Genomic DNA, 18,208 nt, shown 5'->3' on the forward strand with positions numbered 1-18,208 from the left:
TACTGCTTGAGTTCAGGAATAGTGATTCCCCCTGAAGTCCTTGTATTGTTGAGGATAGCTTTAGCTATCCTGGGTTTTTTGTTATTCCAGATGAATTTGCAAATTGTTCTGTCTAACTCTTTGAAGAATTGGATTGGTATTTTGATGGGGATTGCATTGAATCTGTAGATTACTTTTGGTAAAATGGCCATTTTTACTATATTAATCCTGCCAATCCATGAGCATGGGAGATCTTTCCATCTTCTGAGGTCTTCTTCAATTTCTTTCCTCAGTGTCTTGAAGTTCTTATTGTACAGATCTTTTACTTGCTTGGTTAAAGTCACACCGAGGTACTTTATATTATTTGGGTCTATTATGAAGGGTGTCGTTTCCCTAATTTCTTTCTCGGCTTGTTTCTCTTTTGTATAGAGGAAGGCAACTGATTTATTTGAGTTAATTTTATACCCAGCCACTTTGCTGAAGTTGTTTATCAGCTTTAGTAGTTCTCTGGTGGAACTTTTGGGATCACTTAAATATACTATCATGTCATCTGCAAATAGTGATATTTTGACCTCTTCTTTTCCGATCTGTATCCCTTTGATCTCCTTTTGTTGTCTGATTGCTCTGGCTAGAACTTCAAGAACTATATTGAATAAGTAGGGAGAGAGTGGGCAGCCTTGTCTAGTCCCTGATTTTAGTGGGATTGCTTCAAGTTTCTCTCCATTTAGTTTAATGTTAGCAACTGGTTTGCTGTATATGGCTTTTACTATGTTTAGGTATGGGCCTTGAATTCCTATTCTTTCCAGGACTTTTATCATGAAGGGGTGTTGAATTTTGTCAAATGCTTTCTCAGCATCTAATGAAATGATCATGTGGTTCTGTTCTTTCAGTTTGTTTATATAATGGATCACGTTGATGGTTTTCCGTATATTAAACCATCCCTGCATGCCTGGGATGAAGCCTACTTGATCATGGTGGATGATTGTTTTGATGTGCTCTTGAATTCGGTTTGCCAGAATTTTATTGAGTATTTTTGCGTCGATATTCATAAGGGAAATTGGTTTGAAGTTCTCTTTCTTTGTTGTGTCTTTGTGTGGTTTAGGTATAAGAGTAATTGTGGCTTCGTAGAAGGAATTCGGTAGGGCTCCATCTGTTTCAATTTTGTGGAATAGTTTGGATAATATTGGTATGAGGTCTTCTATGAAGGTTTGATAGAATTCTGCACTAAACCCGTCTGGACCTGGGCTCTTTTTGGTTGGGAGACCTTTAATGACTGCTTCTATTTCCTTAGGAGTTATGGGGTTGTTTAACTGGTTTATCTGTTCCTGATTTAACCTCGATACCTGGTATCTGTCTAGGAAATTGTCCATTTCCTGAAGATTTTCAAATTTTGTTGAATATAGGTTTTTATAGTAAGATCTGATGATTTTTTGAATTTCCTCCGAATCTGTAGTTATGTCTCCCTTTTCATTTCTGATTTTGTTAATTTGGACGCACTCTCTGTGTCCTCTCGTTAGTCTGGCTAAGGGTTTATCTATCTTGTTGATTTTCTCAAAGAACCAACTTTTGGTTCTGTTGATTCTTTCTATGGTCCTTTTTGTTTCTACTTGGTTGATTTCAGCTCTGAGTTTGATTATTTCCTGCCTTCTACTCCTCCTTGGTGTATTTGCTTCTTTTTGTTCTAGAGCTTTTAGGTGTGCTGTCAAGCTGCTGACATATGCTCTTTCCTGTTTCTTTCTGCAGGCACTCAGGGCTATGAGTTTTCCTCTTAGCACAGCTTTCATTGTGTCCCATAAGTTTGAGTATGTTGTATCTTCATTTTCATTAAATTCTAAAAAGTTTTTAATTTCTTTCTTTATTTCTTCCTTGACCAGGTTATCATTGAGTAGAGCATTGTTCAATTTCCACGTATGTGTGGGCATTCTTCCCTTATTGTTATTGAAGACCAGTTTTAGGCCGTGGTGGTCCGATAGCACGCATGGGATTATTTCTATCTTTCTGTACCTGTTGAGGCCCGTTTTTTGACCAATTATATGGTCAATTTTGGAGAAAGTACCATGAGGAGCTGAGAAGAAGGTATATCCTTTTGCTTTAGGATAGAATGTTCTATAAATATCCGTTAAGTCCATTTGGCTCATGACTTCTCTTAGTCTGTCGACATCACTGTTTAATTTCTGTTTCCATGATCTGTCCATTGATGAGAGTGGGGTGTTGAAATCTCCCAGTATTATTGTGTGAGGTGCAATGTGTGTTTTGAGCTTTAGTAAGGTTTCTTTTACGTATGTAGGTGCCCTTGTATTTGGGGCATAGATATTTAGGATTGAGAGTTCATCTTGGTTGATTTTTCCTTTGATGAATATGAAGTGTCCTTCCTTATCTTTTTTGATGACTTTTAATTGAAAATTGATTTTATTTGATATTAGAATGGCTACTCCAGCTTGCTTCTTCTGACCATTTGCTTGGAAAGTTGTTTTCCAGCCTTTCACTCTGAGGTAGTGTCTGTCTTTGTCTCTGAGGTGTGTTTCCTGTAGGCAGCAGAATGCAGGGTCCTCGTTGCGTATCCAGTTTGTTAATCTATGTCTTTTTATTGGGGAGTTGAGGCCATTGATGTTGAGAGATATTAAGGAATAGTGATTATTGCTTCCCGTTATATTCATATTTGGATGTGAGGTTATGTTTGTGTGCTTTCATTCTCTTTGTTTTGTTGCCAAGACGATTAGTTTCTTGCTTCTTCTAGGGTATAGCTTGCCTCCTTATGTTGGGCTTTACCATTTATTATCCTTTGTAGTGCTGGATTTGTAGAAAGATATTGTGTAAATTTGGTTTTGTCATGGAATATCTTGGTTTCTCCATCAATGTTAATTGAGAGTTTTGCTGGATACAGTAACCTGGGCTGGCATTTGTGTTCTCTTAGGGTCTGTATAACATCAGTCCAGGATCTTCTGGCCTTCATAGTTTCTGGCGAGAAGTCTGGTGTGATTCTGATAGGTCTCCCTTTATATGTTACTTGACCTTTTTCCCTTACTGCTTTTAATATTCTTTCTTTATTTTGTGCGTTTGGTGTTTTGACAATTATGTGACGGGAGGTGTTTCTTTTCTGGTCCAATCTATTTGGAGTTCTGTAGGCTTCTTGTATGTCTATGGGTATCTCTTTTTTTAGGTTAGGGAAGTTTTCTTCTATGATTTTGTTGAAGATATTTACTGGTCCTTTGAGCTGGGAGTCTTCACTCTCTTCTATACCTATTATCCTTAGGTTTGATCTTCTCATTGAGTCCTGGATTTCCTGTATATTTTGGACCAGTAGCTTTTTCCGCTTTACATTATCTTTGACAGTTGAGTCAATGATTTCTATGGAATCTTCTGCTCCTGAGATTCTCTCTTCCATCTCTTGTATTCTGTTGGTGAAGCTTGTATCTACAGCTCCTTGTCTCTTCTTTTGGTTTTCTATATCCAGGGTTGTTTCCATGTGTTCTTTCTTGATTGCTTCTATTTCCATTTTTAATTCCTTCAACTGTTTGATTGTGTTTTCCTGGAATTCTTTCAGGGATTTTTGCGATTCCTCTCTGTAGGCTTCTACTTGTTTATTAATGTTTTCCTGTGTTTCCCTAAGTGTGTTCATTTCTTTCTTGAAGTCCTCCAGCATCATGATCAAATATGATTTTGAAACTAGATCTTGCTTTTCTGGTGTGTTTGGATTCCATGTTTGTTTTGGTGGGAGAATTGGGCTCCGATGATGGCATGTAGTCTTGGTTTCTGTTGCTTGGGTTCCTGCGCTTGCCTCTCGCCATCAGATTATCTCTAGTGTTACTTTGTTCTGCTATTTCTGACAGTGGCTAGACTGTCCTATAAGCCTGTGTGTCAGGAGTGCTGTAGACCTGTTTTCCTCTCTTTCAGTCAGTTATGGGGACAGAGTGTTCTGCTTTCGGGCGTGTAGTTTTTCCTCTCTACAGGTCTTCAGCTGTTCCTGTGGGCCTGTGTCTTGAGTTCACCAGGCAGCTTTCTTGCAGCAGAAAATTTGGTCTTACCTGTGGTCCCGAGGCTCAGGTTCGCTCGTGGGGTGCTGCCCAGGGGCTCTCTGCAGCGGCAGCAACCAGGAAGACCTGTGCCGCCCCTTCCGGGAGCTTCAGTGCACCAGGGTTCCAGATGGTCTTTGGCTTTTTCCTCTGGCGTCCGAGATGTGTGTGCAGGGAGCAGTCTCTTCTGGTTTCCCAGGCTTGTCTGCCTCTCTGAAGGTTTAGCTCTCCCTCCCACGGGATTTGGGTGCAGAGAACTGTTTATCCGGTCTGTTTCCTTCAGGGTCCGGGGTGTCTCTGGCAGGGGTCCTGCCGCTCCTCTCTGCTGGATATCTTAATTCTCAGTCAGCAAAGCCTCTTACCTGCTCTGCTCCATCCCCTATCACACTGCCGAAGGCCTCTCTCTGAGCCTAGCAGCAATCTCTCTACCTATCTAGTTCCCAAGGCAGGTTTCCATGCTAGAAACACACATCCCAATTCTACGGTAGCCCAGTGTCTCCAGCCACCGCACACTTTCCTACACTCAAACCGTCACATAAAAAACCACACAACACAATAATCTTTGATCCAATTGGTAAGACATAATTGCCCACCTCAACATACAAAGCCCTGTACCCATCCATCCCTTAACATTTGTAATGGGGTTGGAGATTTAGCTCAGTGGTAGAGTGCTTGCCCTCTAAAAAAAAGAAAAAAGAAAAAAAAAAAAGAAAGAAAAGAACATTTGTAACAATCTGTAAAGGCACAGCGTGGAATCTTAACGTCACCCGCCATATTGTCCTGCCACGGCTTCTCTCCCTGTCCCTCCTGTCTCTCCCTCCTTTCTGTTTCAGTCTCACCCTCTTCCTTCAAACTTATCTCCCGCCCATCCTTCCTTCTCCTCCAATGACAGGCCTCCTTCTATCCTGTACCTGCCCCTCACCTGTACTTTAGAAATTCAATGGGGAGAAGGTTCTGGTGAAGTCACCTGAGTCCTGAGTATGTGACTAGGCAGCTGTCCTTGGGGCAGTGAATTAGCATCAAAATACAGATAACTCCAGGGCAAACCACAACATTTCCCCCTTTTTGTCCAGTTAAAAGGCCTTTTCACGGGGCTGGGGATTTAGCTCAGTGGTAGAGCGCTTACCTAGGAAGCGCAAGGCCCTGGGTTCGGTCCCCAGCTCCGGAAAAAAAAAAAAAGAACCAAAAAAAAAAAAAAAGGCCTTTTCACTTATATATAAATTGAGTACAATTATTACCATTCTACAATTTATAAAACATACAATACACTCAACACTCAGTTCATCAGTTTTGTCTATTAACTAAAGCACCTTGTCATCTATCTAAAAGACTATAATTCTATATCTGACTTATATCCTGGTTTGAGATCGTATGCCATCTGAAAACCGACCCTTTCAAATTTATTATCTTTTTCAATGCTAAACAGCTTGGGTTGTCTATGAGACTACCAGTCTTCAACCCCATCAGAAATCTGAGAATGACCAATATCTATACACATTGGAAGCCTAACATGGCTTCCAGAACTGAGAGGTTGTAGAGACAAATTTCCACTAGCACAGTCCCCTGTTAGCAGCATGTGAGCGCAAGTCTTCAGCCTTCTAGCCCAAAATCAACTGACAGACTCTTGAAATGCAGATTTTAAAGGGCTGATAATCCTGTCTTGGCAGAGTTTATCAGTCAACTATTCTGCATAATTTGTCCTTTTCTGGACAGTATTAGTCTGCAGATGAAACAGGCAGTTTTGTCCAGTGGCTGCCTAGCCACAAAGTATTGCCTCATCTGGAGGTAGAGATGTTCAAATTCTTCATTAAATCTGCCAAAGGGGAACTGTTAGGAGCACGTATGTCTCAACAAAAGATAAATAACTTTAAATCTCAAATTTTGTGGATTTCTGACATTTTGAAAGCCATCTATATAAGACAATCTGGACTGTTGTCTTTATATCTTAATATTATCTTGAAAGTACTCTCACAAACTCAGAGCCATGAATTTGCTATTTGGCCCTTAACTCACATGTGTGATCAACTCAGAAGTTTGTAATGACATCAACAGAAGGACTGGCTCTAAACCTTGTACTTTTAAACTTTTCTGACAAGTAAATTCTATACCAAAGCAAAGATACGATTTTAGCTTAGTTACCAAATGAGATTATGACTGTACAACTCAATCTAGCTAATTCCTCCCTGTTAAATTACAACAAATTTTAAATTCCTCATAAACAACTTTAGAATAACCACTTTCAGCCCCCACAAAAGTCCAGGGAATTGGAGCAACGACTCCTCCTTAACTTCTTCAAGCTGTACGTGGGCGTTGAGATATTCTTGGGGGTAGGGGTAGGAAGAATGAAGCAAATGCTGTAGTTGATGTGTCCTGACTGGACCCAGCTGAAAGCCCTTGAGACCAGGAATCCAAGCAGGCACACTCTGTAAAATACAACTCTCAAGACAAAAGTCTAGAATGTGGGATGATGTCACAGGTGAGGCAGGTACAAGATAGAAGGAGGCCTGTCATTGGATGAGAAGGAAGGATGGGCGGGAGAAAAGTTTGAAGGAAGAGGAGGAGACTGGAACAGAAGAGGAGGAGGGAGAGAGTAGCTGTGGACAATATGGCAGCTGACGTTAAATTCCATGCTGTTCCTTTACAGGTTGTTATCAATGTTCTTAAGGGATGGATTTGTACAGGGCTTTGTATGTTTAGGTGGGCAATTATATCTTATCAAATTGGGTCAAAGGTTATTGTGTTGTGTGTTCTTTCATGTGTAGATTTAAGTGTAAGAGAGTGTGGGGCTGCTGGTCTGGGCTGCCTCACAGTTGGGATGTGTTTCTGGCATGGAAACCTGCCTTGGGAACTAGATAGGTAGAGAGATTGCTGCCAGGCTCAGAGAGAGGCCTTCGGCAGTGAGATATGGGATGGAGCAGAGCGGGTGAGAGGCTTTGCTGAGTTTTAAGATATCTATCAGATATCATGGGGCACTGCGGTGCGGGATCTAGAGCAGGGTAAAAGACAGCTTTTTATTTATTATATTTTTACAACAACACCCAACCATTCCGGATTCTACTTCGTCCTTCCAGCCCGGTGTATTGTGATGTCTGGACACCCTGAGAGAAGCAGCAGAACATGGAAACACAGGCAAAGCCTGGCCTTGCCCTGACTGTCCCTAGCTAGATTGATTAGCTAGAATGGATTATCAAGGCTGATTGGGGGAGGGGACCCAGCTGTGAATTTATGTGGAAAGGGGTTCACCTGTCTCATTTTGATCATGCAAGTACCAAGCAGTCATGAGAAGCTGTACCTTCATCATCACTGGCCTCGGGGAAACCCTAACCTACTGATCATGGCAGACTTAAGGACATCCAAATGTTCACACACTAATCCTAGCTGCCTGAGTATGTGACTTGTCCTGACAAAATGTGGTTGTGCTCGAGTGAAGGCCCTCTAGTTGGACAAGCACCCTTTCTATCCTAGTCATTCCACTTTGATTTCAGGGGACCTCAAAGCAAGGGCTTTTCCCAGAGAAGACATTCCAGGAGGAGGAAGAGTCAGAGAGACGAGCTCATGCAAGAGCTCAGCCTTGGTTTTAACCAAGGGATGGGACTCAGTGAGTCAAGGAGTCTGGGCAGCTTCCAGAAACCAGTAAACCAGGAAACGATGTTCTTCTTGAGCTCCTGTAAATTAGCTAGCCCTGCAGACACGAGGTTGACTTTGAACTAGTCATCCTCCTGACTTAATGTTGGGGTGTGATTTCTTTTTCCTAGACAGGGTTTCTCTGTGTAGCTCTGAGTGTCCTGGAATTCACTCTGTAAAGCAGACCGGCCTCAAACTCAGAGATCAGCCTGCCCCTGCCTCCCCGGTGCTGGAACTAAAGGTATATGCCACCACGGCCTGTCTTGGGGTGTGACTTTTAAAGAGGCCCTTGTTAAAGTTTGCATCTCTTTCTAGTAAAGCCTTGGTTGAATTCTAGACTGTTATTTACAGGTAAGAAATAGTGACTTGTATAATCCTAGCTCTCGGGAGGTACAGGCAAGGGTAGCTGTGGTTCCACAGCAAGTTCGACGCCGGCTTGGGTTACATGAGAACCTGTCCCCCCCACTCCCCTCATGCTCTGTTCACAGTGACACGGGCAGAGCTGACCTTTACCTCGCAGTGCTCTCTGCTGCATCACAACCTGTCTACCATAAACATGGCGGCTTTTCTTTCCTCTTTTCTTTCTAAACGTCTTGCTTTATTTTATTTTCGACAGAGTCTATCTGTAGCTCCAACCATTCTGGAACTTGCTATGTCATGCTACAGTGAGAAATTTGGTTTCTTTAAGAACCCAGTTATGTTATGTGAATATGATTTTGTTTTGGTCCCAGGTGTGGGATATGGGGCTGCCTTAGATTGTCCACAGCGACTATGATTTGTCCTGTGCTCTAGGACGGGCACGATATTTGCCAGCTACAGAGTTTATGTTTGGAATTCTGGGGACTCTTGAGAGGGTATAAATTTGAGAGCACTGAGAGGGCCTGGGGCAGCTGCTGGCCCTGCCTCCCTGCTGCTGGCCCTGCTGCACCCCTGCTGCCCCTGCCTCCCTGCTGCTGCCCCTGCCTCCCTGCTGCTACCCCTGCTGCTGCTGCTGCCCCTGCCTCCCTGCTGCTGCCCCTGCTGCTGCTGCTGCCCCTGCTGCTGCTGCCCCTGCCTCCCTGCTGCTGCCCCTGCTGCCCTGCTGCTACCCCTGCCTCCCTGCTGCTGCCCCTGCTGCCCTGCTGCTGCCCCTGCCTCCCTGCTGCTGCCCCTGCTCCCCTGCTGCTCCCCTGCTGCTCCCCTGCTGCTGCCCCTGCCTCCCTGCTGCTGCCCTGCTGCTCCCCTGCTGCTGCCCTGCTGCTCCCCTGCTCCCCTGCTGCTGCCCTGCTGCTCCCCTGCTCTCCTGCTGTTGAATTTCCTGGATTGCTGGTTTGCAGACTGGAGATAACATAACTTACGATGAAGACTGCACTTCTCTGTAGGAACCTGATGCCTCTAATCAGCAGAAACTGGTCTAAAGAGATCTATACTCTCTTCCCCCTCTACCCATCTTCCTCACCAACTAGTGCTGGGGTTGAAAAGGATTGGAGGGAAGGGTGGTAGATATAAGAACCCAATAAAGTAGCACAAGAAGGTCCACTCACAAACAGAATGCTGCCCTGTGGGGCTCGGCAGAATGGGAAACTTGGTTCCTAATGCTGTAGAGGAGATGGCAGGGCCTGAAGGGATGAACATTCTGTTTAAGATGTCAGCAAAACGTTTATTGCAGGGTTGGGGATTTAGCTCAGTGTTAGAGCGCTTGCCTAGCAAGCGCAAGGCCCTGGGTTCGGTCCCCAGCTCCGAAAAAAAGAATAGAAAAAAAAAAGTTTATTGCAACTGCTGCCACTGGGTTTTCCCCTGCTTTGTTCCCAAAAGTGATCTTCTCCCTCTCCTCCTCTCCCTCCTCTTCTTCATCTTCATCTTCCTCCTGTATTTCTGTCTCAAAAAATGTAGGGAGAATGATGGTGCTATTTGAAAACTTGCAAGGGGATCTGGAAGGTCTGCAAAACAAAAAGTGGATGAAATGGGAACCGAGAAGGGTCACTCTGTTCTCTCGTTTTTAAAAGGGTTGCAGGCCTTGCAACCGAGAGGTTATGGGTAAAAATGGAAATGCTTGGGACCCGAAAAGGGGAAACAAAAAGACTCAGACCTGATGACCGAGAGTGAACTTTCCTCAGGATGGAAGAGGGAAGCAAACCAGGCCAGAAGGCAGATCTTGGCCCTGCCCTGCATGGCTCAGTTTCAGTCTCAAGTCCCCACAGCCCCTGGGAAGAGTATGGAGCCAGGAGGAGCAAGAGGCTGTGCAGAGTGACAACCCGTTTCAAGAGAAAGGGGCCAAGTGTGCTGCTGCGGGAGTGGGGCCTGGAGTTACGAAGTCACCATCAGATTTCCAGGTAATTATGCAGCACATGTCTCCCAGGGGTGCTGATCATGACTATGATGAGATAATGTGGCGTCCTATAAAATGATAGATCTGAAGCATTTTAAAGAGGCTGCATTCCCCTGTGTCAAATATTAAGTAATGGTTTGGGTTACCCAAAACAGAATTATTCCCCCCAACATGGAAAGGTTTGTTCACAGCTGAGCTAGAGGCTGGTCAGCAGTTACAATGGTTAATGTCATAGAGGGAGGAACCAAAGAATATTGGATAAAGAAATAGAGCAAGGGGAATGAATATAGGTAAAGATCAATTGCTTGGTGAGGGGCAGTATTCTGCCCTACAAGAATGGATTCAACTTGCTGATATCACTATAGCAATGTCACTTGGTGGCTTTAAGAGCTTGGGAGAAGGTTGAGGAGCTTGGGAAAGGATCCACCTCATTCACTAAGATTGTACAGGGCTCTGGGACAGCCTTAACAGATTTCTTGCAAAGATTGTTGCAAGCAAAGCCATATCAGACCCTGATGCAAGACGGGTACTGGTAGATATCTTGGCATTTGAGAATGCAAACACCAAGTGTAAAAGGGTTATTAGACCATCAAGGTATGAGCAGTGCCAATGGGCAAGTGGATAAGGACACGACGATATTGTCTCTCACAGGCAATCATGCCAATATAGAGGGACAAGTTATAGCTAAAGGTCTCAGATATCAAAACTGGCTCCTCAACTGCTGTGAATTCGGCCATTTACAAAAAAATTGTTACCAAGCTGCTAAAGTCTCAGAGCTCAAAATGTCCAGTGTGGTAATTGTGAAAAATTCAGTACTTTCTGCCAGAGAAAGGAACAAGCCATTTCCAGTGGCAATGGTTTCCTGAGATACAAACCAGAAAAAACACCTAGGCTTCCCAGGGTATGTGGGCCTTGTGGCAAAAGGTACTAATGAGTGCAGGTCCAGGAGGGACATACAAAGTGATCTCTTGCCATCAGGAAATTAAATGGGGGCCCCGCCAGCTCAAGGTCCCCCAGCAAAAGAATATGAGTATTTCCCGCTGGTCAGCCAGGGAGAAAAACCTCAACTAAGCACTGATGATCTCATGCGTGCTCCTGAGCAATGCTGTTCTAAATTTGGCCACAAATTAACTTCTTGCTCTAACCCTGAAAACTCAGTGTTACAATGTAACCACTGGTGTTCCTGGGCCTTTGCCTTCATGGGCAGTAGGCACATAGGGACAAAAGAACGGATAAATTATTGTATCTCCTTTTAAAAGAAAAAAGAAGGTAGGTTATTATATCTCTCTTCAGACTAAAAAAAGCAACAAGTCTCAAATATTTTACATGGGTATGGATTAGTGTATACTGATAGAAATTTAAGGTTATATTTGCTACAACATACTCTATATGATTCAACTCTTATTTAAAGTATATGTGCATATAATTTGAATGCAACTCACTTAAAAATGTGAAGTTCTAGTCTTATGAAAGACACTACTGGAAATTGTTTAGGATAATTAAGAATTGGCCATCTAGACATTGTTCCCGGGTCGTGCTCTGCGCTTACTGCAGCCACCTTCGCCACCCACTGCCACCCACCGTCTCCTCCAACGCGGACTCCGGCAGCTCTTTCGCCAGAGTCCTCGAAACTCGACTAATTCCTTACTCGTAGCATCGGACCACCGGCGTGCCCCACCATGTCGGACGCGGCAGTGGACAGCAGCTCCGAGATCACCACCAAGGACTTGAAGGAGAAGGAAGCTGGGGAGGAGGCAGAGAATGGAAGACGTGCGCCTGCCAATGGGAACGCTCGAAATGAGGAAAATGGGGAGCAGGAAGCTGACAATGAGGTCGATGAAGAAGAGGAAGAAGGTGGGGAGGAGGAGGAGGAGGAAGAAGGTGATGGTGAGGAAGAGGATGGAGATGAAGATGAGGAAGCTGAGGCTCCTACGGGCAAGCGGGTAGCTGAGGATGATGAGGATGATGATGTTGACACCAAGAAGCAGAAGACTGATGAGGATGACCGGACAGCAAACGGAAAAGCTAACCTTACGCACCGTGACCTATTCACCGTCCACTTCCTGTCTCAGAATTTAAACGGGGTCACCATCGCGTAGAGAAGCAGGCCCTGCCCACCCACTGCGGGGAGTGCCACCCACAGGTGACACGCGCTCTCCACCACCCCACCAAAACCACCACATGAATTGGCAACATGGGAGGAGAAAAGAACCAGAACTTACCAGGCTCTGCTTTTTTTCTTAAAAATACTTTAAAAGGAAAATTTGTTTGTATTTTGTATTTACATTTTATATTTTTGTACATACTGTTAGGGGTCAGCCATTTTTAATGGTAACGGGTGACCAAACCAGCCTTCAGAGAGTTTTCTGTCCTACTTCAGACTGTACTTGTGGTGTGATCATGTTCATTATACTCGAAGGAGAAAAAAAAAAAACCTTGTAAAAAAATCCAAAAACAACAACAAAAAGGCAATCTTAGTCCGAGCATTCCAGTAGCTTTTTTTGTGAATGTTCCTAGATGTACTATAAGTAGTTGGTTTGTATGAGATGGTTAAAAAGGCCAAAGATGAAAAGATGTTTTCCTTTTTTTTTTTTTTTTTTTTGTCTATGAAGTTGCTGTTTGTTTATTTATTTTGGCCTGTTTGATGCATGTGTGAAACAATGTCCAACAATAAACCGGAATTTAAAAAAAAAAAAAGAATTGGCCATCTATAAGTAATCAAACTGGCAGTCTTGTCAGGTACTGATTTAGTTAGTTACAGAAACAAGCTTTGTTGAGCCTCCTGGGTACGTTTTCAAAGTTAAGCAAGAAGCAAGCAGCTTTGGTCTAGTCAGATAGCTAGATAGAATGTCCTCAAACACTTTAGAGATCCGCAGAATACTTCCTTTAAGATGTTTAAGAATAGGGGTTGGGGATTTAGCTCAGTGGTAGAGCGCTTACCTAGGAAGCGCAAGGCCCAAAAAAAAAAAAAAAATGTTTAAGAATAAAAGGCTCTTCTGACAGAGAGTCACATGAGCTCCTGGCAGCACCCCGATCTACTTCAAAGAAGACGGGCACGGAAGAACCTCCATCTGGAGTTCGCTTTCATTGCGGCAAAGATGGCCACTAGGCAATAAATAAATAAAAAGATAAAATAAAGTATCACTCCTTACCTCACCTGCTGACAGCATTGCTGCCCAAAGTGCGGACAAGCAGGACACTGGGAAGTCAACTGCCAACTTTGCCAAGACAAGGCAGGGCAATTCTTCAAAACTCCTGCTTCATAAATAAGTCTGTCAGATATTCTGGGCCTGCTGGCCAAAGACTGGACGCCACACTGACACAGGGAACCTTGGGTGACTGACCAGGTAGCCAGCCATCTGTCATTTCTATAGTTTTGGAAGCTGCTTGCCCTGCACTTCCTGCTTACTTGAGTACAATTTACTCTTCTCGGGTCTCTGATGGGGTTGAAGACTGGATAGTTACAGCTTTACAGTTTTCCTTATTAAAGATTGAAGACAGAAAAGCTTGAGTTGTCTAGGATCCGTGAAAATGTTTTAAGGTCTAAAAGATGTTTTAGGTTGATAAATGGAAGTTATGATAAGAAAGCGATTTAGGTACAGAACTTTGGAGTCACCAGGGCAGGATAGGGAATGGAATGCTTTCTCCAAGTTCACCAAAAACGAATGGACTGCACACTGTGAATGTAATTCTTATTTGATAGTTCTCATGACTGTTTTGATTGTTTCTAGTTGATTGATGTTAGGGACAAGGCCATTTATTGGACTAAAGGGGGGGAATGTAGTGATGATTTTGGTTTCTTTACATTATGGTCTTGTTTTAATCCCAGGTGTGGGATATGGGGCTGCTTCAGAGCGCCCTCAGCTGCTAACCGTGATTTGTCTCCTGCTCTAGGAGGGGAGTGACTTTTTCCAGATGCGGATCGTTTATGTTTGGAATTCTGGGGACTTTTGAGAGGGTATAAATGCCAGAGCCCTGAGAGGCTGCTGGTTCCTGTTGTTGCGTTTGCTGGGTTGGTTTGCTGGTTTGCTGGTTTTCTGAATTGCTAGTTTGATGATACCCTGACAATGAAGATTTGACACGGAAACTTCTGGTTTCTTTGGGAAGTGAGTTACGTCGAATGATGTTTTGCTGGGGCACACAGGCGACGAGGTGTTTTTGCTGTAGCAGACACATGAAAGGATGCACGATGTTGAGAAAGAATATAAATATGGCCCCGCAGACAGTGGGAGCTGGAGCAAGCTTGCCTCCCCCCACCTCACCAGTCTTCACTGACAGCACGAATGTGTTAGCTCATCTTACACTGAGGTGCTGAGCTTCGCCTGTGGCGAAGAAGAGAGAGAAACTCGCTGAAGAACTTCTCATGAGGTTCCTATGGCTTCTCGTCGCTTCACTGAACTCAGAGCGATGGGTGAGCCTTGCCGTTCCTATGGATTGAACTGGCCTCGCTTACTGCTAGTGGACTGGACTCAGAACAACAAAAATTGGAATCGCCCAAAAAGAACTATTTCTAAGCAAGTCCACATCCCCTGTATCCTAATGCCCTTCCTCTTCCACTACGTCTGGTGGGTGGTCTAGAGGGAGCGGAGAGGTTGAACCCTTATTAAAGTGGGTTGTGACAAAATATGCCTACAGAAATTGACCTTGCCCATAATCCATAGGAAGTGGTCTAAAGAGATCTCTGCCTTTCCCTCTAATCTTCTTTCTCACCTACTTAGTGTTGGGGGATTGGAAGGGATTGGGGTGGAGAGAAGGGTGATACATAGAAGAACTCAATGAAGTGAGAAATATGCCTCCATAGACCAGGCTGGCCTTGAACTCAGAGTTCCACCTGTATCCGCCTCTGAATGTGGGGATTAAAGGTATACACCACTATGCCCAGCTCCTTTTTCCTTTTTAAAGTGTGTCTACATTTTCAGGCAAAGTCACATATTCATAGGCAGTGGGGATTCATGTGTGAACATCTGTGGATATCCTTAGTAGTCAGTAGTCAGTGTCAGTAGTAGGTTAGGCTTTCTCAGAGGCCAGTGTCACAGTGATGAGTTCCAGGCCAGCATGACCTACACAAAACCTGAGACCCCTTTCTCCCACCCTGTTTTCTCTCCCCTTCCTTCCCCCCACCCCCATCTGCTTAAGACGGGGTCTCACTATAGAGCTTTGGCTGTCCTGGAACTCACTCTGTAGCCCAGGCTGACCTCAAACTCACAGTAATCTGTCTACCTTCCAAGTGCTGGGATTAATGGCTTAGCAAGATCTCTTCCTAAGTAAATACATGAATAAAACCTGTCACAGTAGCTTCAGAGCCAGGAGGACAACCGTGGGCCTCAGGTAGCATCCTGAAAGGGATTTGTGGGCTGTTTGATCTCCGAACCTCAAGACTGCTGGTAGATCTCTCGGCGGCTTACCTCAGGCTTTTCTATGGTCATGTCTGGAATAGCAACACCCAAGACATCTGATTTACTCCGACGGCACTGATTTGACAAGGAGAGCCAACGCTTTCGTGGAAAGGCCGGCTCGATAGCCAAACATTGGCACGTCTGGAGTCGCAGCCCTTGGCAAGTGCGGGCAGGACGACTGGCAGACAGTGTGGTCTTAGTAGCTTGCTGCCCAGCCAAGAGCACATAGCAAGACTCAACTGAAGAAGACGGGGAGGCAGGGGAGGAGAAGAGGAAGACGAAGAAGAAACCCAGACATTACAGCAGTACAAAATAATGGCTCAAAACTCAGAATGAAGTGTCAGAAGGAAACACAAGGGCATTTACAGCAAAATGAAACTGGGGACTCAAAACCCAACAGCCCCAAGGGTGGAAAGAATTTGGGGCTAAGAATAATTTATGTACTGAAGTTGAAGAAACTGGTCATGGTGGTGCACACCATTAATCCCCATACCTGGGAGGCAGAGGCAGGCGGGTCTTTGTAAGTTCAAGGGTGGCAGAGTCTACTAAGAAGGCTCCAGACCAGGACTTCATGGTGCAGTGATTCTCAGCCTTCCTGACCCTTTAATGCAGTTCCTCAGGGTGACTCATAGCCATGAAAGAATTTTTATCGATACTTCATAGCTGTAATCCTGCTACTGAGCAGTGCCTCGGTTCCTAATGGAACTGGGAATGTTTTCCAATGGTTGTGACCCACAGGTTGAGGTAGTGAGAGTCTGACTCGTCTAAGGAGAGACAAGGTTATTGGACACTTCACACTTGCACGGGTCTTAACAAGTCTACCCTCCTTAGGTTGGAAATTCAGAGGGTGGGCTCCACTGGTTGTTGTCAACTTGTTATAAACCAACTAGCTGACGGAGGAAACCTGAGACAGAAGGCTGTCCCCGAGGCTCTGGCCCCGTTATCTATTTCTAACCCTGGCTCCACAACTCTTCTAAGGGAGCAAAACTCTGCCAAGGGAGCAGTCGTGGACCCCCATCGTTGTGGTTTGTGACCCCCTCATTCCCTCAGCTCCAGATGGTTGACAGAAGCAAGTGGGGAACTGAGCAGTCCATCACCAGCCACATGGTCTAGAAGTCAGCGCTGGCCCGAGCTCATCCACTGAGTCACACACACACTGCAGTGGCAGTCATGGAGTTGACCACTCAGGAGCTGGCGGCAAAGACATGCACCAGAGTAGAGCCCATACTTATGGTGACTGTGCCTGACTCGGAACTCCTTATTGAGGTGGGTGAGGGACCTGGCAGGGGTGCTTGGCTCTAAATGCCTTCTGGAGTCAAACACAGAATAGGAGCCCACAGTGAGGGTGCCCAAGTGGCTCTTGGTCCGGTGCCCCTTGACTGCCAGCTGGGAAAAGGTCTAGTGGTGAGGGTTCAGGACGCTCACAGATAAAGTCTTGGTTACCCCAGGCAAACTTTGTCCATAAAGTCCTGCTTAATGGAGCTTAGAACAGGCGGGAGAAGGTGAAAATGAAGACCATCAAATCAGCTTTAGAAGCAACTGCACAGTGGGGATTTTGTTTTACTGGGCTCTTACCATACGTTTTATTTCTCTTCCTCCTTCTTTTTAAAGAAGCTGATATGAGAAGCGATGACTGCATGGATTTAATTTCTGAGCCAAGTGTGAAGGTGTCAAACACTGCCAGGGCATGGAAACCGGCACAAGAACTTACCAGGGGCAGGCACACATTCCACAGCGGCTCTCAGAGCCTCGCCTCTTAGCAAAGTTGGATTTGCTCTGTCGAAGTTATAACAAAACCCTTTGCACATATATTTCTCCTTGGGGGGAAAAATGGAGCCTAAAGCAAAGTTGAAAGAATAATACCATAAACAGGTCTCTGTCTTTCATCTAGTGTGGCCGTCAGTCCAGGCCCAATAAAAGAAGAATAGCCATTGGAGGGGGGGGGGGTGTTCATTTGTGCATGCACACGGCTACACGATGTACAACAGCGTGGGCTGGCTTGGGTTTTTGTTTGTCTGACTTGATTTGACTTTGGGACGAGGTCTCACTCTCAGGCATGGGCTGGCCTTGAACTCACGATGATCACTCTGCCTTAATCTTCCAAGTGCTGAAATTGCAGGTATGTCCTACCACACACACACCTCTTCACAACAATATTCTGTTTACCAATAGAGAGAATACACGGTATCATAAGATTATAATGGAGCTAAAAAAAAAATCCTAGTGTCTTATTGTAACGTTAACTTTTTTTCAAATCCTATTTTTAATGCTGGTTCTTAAGTGCTTTAACCTTCCTTGTAACCCACCACCCTCCAGAGGTAGTGGAAAAGGAAGGATACCAGGGGAGGGGAGGGGAGGGGAGGGGAGGGGAGGGGAGGGGAGGGAAGTAGACTGTTCAGAAAGGTTCTTTGGAGCAACTCCCATCTGTGTTGTCTGGAAATCGGCAGTTCAGTTCACAGGTCAGCAGGCAGTGGCAGCTCGATCCACTCTCGGACACTTCACAGATACACCAGCGGTCCAGCTCAGTAGAGTCGGGTTAGCAACAGGAGTGCTATGCCCTAGCAGAGACAGTCAGGCCTCAGCCTCAGCTCCAGTCAGCAGGAGGGACCAAGAGGAACACCAGGAGACATTCTCTCATCTGTGCCTCTCAGGGAAGTAAGTGAAGATCAGGGAAGACTTGAGACCCACGAGCGTTGCACAACTAGCTGTGCCAGCCAATGGAGCTCAGCCTCCATCACTCCCTTGAGTCCTATTTATACCGTCCAAACACCACGTGTCCTCCACGTGCCTTACCTCAGCACGTGCATCCAATCAGCCCGAGTCCTTGGATGCAGCAAGAAACTGCAACTCACCGGCAGAAGCTTTCTGGTGCGTGTCTCTCTATGGCG

The sequence above is a fragment of the Rattus norvegicus genome, chromosome 5 (assembly GCF_036323735.1).
Source record: "Rattus norvegicus strain BN/NHsdMcwi chromosome 5, GRCr8, whole genome shotgun sequence".
In the NCBI taxonomy this organism is placed as follows: domain Eukaryota; kingdom Metazoa; phylum Chordata; class Mammalia; order Rodentia; family Muridae; genus Rattus; species Rattus norvegicus.